General features: G+C 30.3%; 1 long non-coding RNA gene across 1 annotated transcript; it reads left to right on the plus strand.

Moving 5' to 3' along the window:
• Nucleotides 1–756: 756 nt before the first annotated feature.
• Nucleotides 757–2,469, plus strand: LOC127841471 (uncharacterized). The gene is made up of 3 exons (XR_008030998.1): nucleotides 757–842; nucleotides 1,850–1,934; nucleotides 2,248–2,469. It is a non-coding gene; the product is annotated as an uncharacterized LOC127841471 (long non-coding RNA).
• Nucleotides 2,470–3,396: the final 927 nt, after the last annotated feature.

Raw genomic sequence — 3,396 nt, forward strand, 5'->3', positions numbered from 1 at the left:
AGGTGGGCAATCAATTGAATGCCTGCTCAGAGAAAATACTTGGGTTTGTTATAACAGTTTTTGGTACACATTTTAATAATTTAAAAATAATTATTTAAGAAGTTATGTGTCAATGGCCAAACTGCATGATTCTTATCATATTACAATAGACAATTGACCATTTCAAAGTTGACAATCACGATAATCAAAAGTGAGATATTGTTTCCAATAAACTCGTTGTATCGTTCGTTTTTGTTTAAGTCTAATTATAATAAGTCGCGAAAAATATGCGAAACACATGTTAATATCATTTAAACTTCTGGACAACCCTCTTATAATGACACGTAAATGCTTTAAAAGGATATGCAACTTAATGCATAGTTATAATCATACATACGAAAATGAAACAACTTCCGTGGGTTATTTTACAATATAATATCATGTGTGCAAAACTTATATTTCAAGATTTACAACGATCAGTTGCAATAAAGGATTAGTTCAGACGTTTGCTGTTTTTTTCTCGCATTTTGAAATGAAAGTAAGCTTTCGTTAACATGCATTAATCATGAATAGATGGTCCAAATATGCAAATATCAGGGATTACAGTGTTGAATATAGCTGCAGACCCATTCATTGACGGCTGTGCACATAATCCTTTTAGATTACATGTGCACATAATCCTTTTAGATTACAAAAAGAAGAACAAGAAGAAAACACGTGTTGCATCATATACCGGTATATATAAGAACGTGTGTCAGTTTAGTGAGAAAACAGTTACCTGCAACTGTCTCTGGTGGTGTTGGTGTTCTGCTGACAATTGACATTGCTTTCAGTACGTGCTTGACGGACTGAGTAAACACAAGGTACACTTACATATGTTCGTTAAAAGGAACAATTGTTCTCATCTTAGATGCTTAACTCGATACTAAGATGTGAATTATTATAATTGTTTAAGTCTATTTAGATCATGTATACATCGTTTATTATTATCAAGGCCAAACAACATCCGCATTCTGAAAAAAAAATGCATTTATAAATCATTGTAAATATCACACTTGTGACTCACCTAAGTCGTAATACCGGTTTATAAAGAGCAATATTTCCGTAGAAAAGTCACTTAACTTCGGACTTTGTCTAATAAATTAATTAATCTCACGTTAAGACTACTCTTCTTGATTGTAGGTAAGATGTTAATTTTATTGATGTTTGCTTTTTTCGACCTTTGGGTTAGATTCCTTTATTTTCATACACTCTTCATAATATGGTAATGAACTTATCTCAATTTATTCATTATTCTTTTTGTATACAGCTTTGTATATTAATTCTCGAGTTTCGTAAATTGAGTGCTTTTGAATTTGTGTTATATTGTTATATATACCATGAACAATAGTTAATTGATTATTCATATCAAATTGTTCATCTTAAAAAAAACAATAAAAACACTAATGCTTATACAATTCAAGTTAGATTTAAAATATTTACGAAGTATATACATATTATCCTACATGTAAAATATTATATTTCATAAAGATGTATAAAGTATTTGTTCGACATCTTTTAATATAGTTTATTTACATTTATTTAAAAAAATGCGTTAAATGTATATTTTTATGGTTGAGAAATATAATAAAACACCAACGAATATACTTCCAAAAACATTGGATCCTATGAGGATACAAGAACAATAATAAGTAATAAGTAAAACTAGGAGAAAGAAATTGTTCAAACAGTGTAAAGAGTTAATTGTTGAGCAATTTCTTTCTCATATAAATATAAATATATATATATATATATATATATATATATATATATATATATATATATATATATATATATATATATATATATATATATGATGTTTGTATTGCAGATGGCTAACACATTCACAATGATCTTGGTGGTGGCCACCGTTGTCGTCTATGCGCATGCCCAGTGGGACACATTCCCTTTAGGCCGTATGTATTTGTAGCAATATTATGTACAGTTACATTCAAAAACGACAAATATTCTGGAAAATTATGTATCAGATACATATTGATAAACGGGCGAGAAGTTCATATAAATTTCTAAAAGTTATCAAATGGACTGCAATCATTAAACATAAATGGACTTAAATCGAAATATTATTATAACAAAATTGGCATAGCTGTGTATGGCGCCTTTTTAGTCGTAACTGAGTTGCTAAATATAATATTGAATTTCATATATATCACTTGATACATTTAATGAGTTAATGGTACACCGTAACGTATTCGTTGATTTTTTCAGTCCACGCTTATTGTTTGAAGAAAACACCTGAAGTATACCAACCTTGCAGAATGCGAACCATTTGGACGTTCGACTGGTGCGCACTAAGGTGTGTCCAGCGAACTGGATGTTTCGCACAGGGTGACCAAGAAATCAACGCATTTCCTTCGCAACAAGGTTGCTACATGTGGTGCAGCAATTCCTTCGAAGTGTAATGAAATACAGTATAGAATAAATTTATTAGACAACATACCATGGCAATTGCGTTGTTATTTATATGTACCGTTTAAAACTCTGCTCATAAGATTATACAAAGAAATAATTTTTTTTTTCAATTACACTTCATTAACAAAAACAAGTTTGTGTGTTTTGGGGAGTCTTTTACAGCATACGGATCACTACGGACACTGCCAACGACTTACTTTAGAATGTCGCTGTACGGTTAATTTCCCGTATATACCATGGCAGCCCCAGCCCGGTTCTTGAGCACGAATTTAATACGGATACCAACCTGTAGAACTCATTTACCGAATGAATACCTACAACATACAGTTATATTAATATCGCGTATGGTGCAACAATGTCATGTACTTTAACATATCTCAATGCAAAAATGTTTCATTTGACTTTTTTCAATAAATAGACAAAAAAGAAACTCCAAACATATTATCATGAGAGGAATTCGTATCAACGTCCGCTAGTCCTTTAATTCAAGCAAGTGAAGATTTTCAAATCACATTAATCTTTTGTTACAATATAACATGCCTACAGATTTTTTGAACGTTTGTATGCTACGGAAGAGGTACGTTATAAATAAATACACCAATTATAGATATTGCGTTAAAAGCTGTAATATTTGTTAAACATATATATAAATTTGGTATATATAAATACATATTGCATTTACTACAGTGCGTGTTACATAAATTGTATCTCGTCTTAAACTGTTATTGTAAAACACGTTTGATTCTTATTCCGAATATTTTGTTCTTGCTCTTTTTATTTGAATTAATTGCTTTCAGTAACGCTTTTTAAAGATCTACAAGATTAAAAGAGCAAATATGCAGTTTAAACAAAAAGATCAGAGCAGCAGAACAAAAATACAGTTTAACTACATATCAATTAGTAGGGCTTTACTTGTTGAGCATTTAAATGCATATTTAATCATAT

This window comes from Dreissena polymorpha, chromosome 8 (assembly GCF_020536995.1).
Source record: "Dreissena polymorpha isolate Duluth1 chromosome 8, UMN_Dpol_1.0, whole genome shotgun sequence".
NCBI classification, from domain to species: Eukaryota; Metazoa; Mollusca; class Bivalvia; order Myida; family Dreissenidae; genus Dreissena; species Dreissena polymorpha.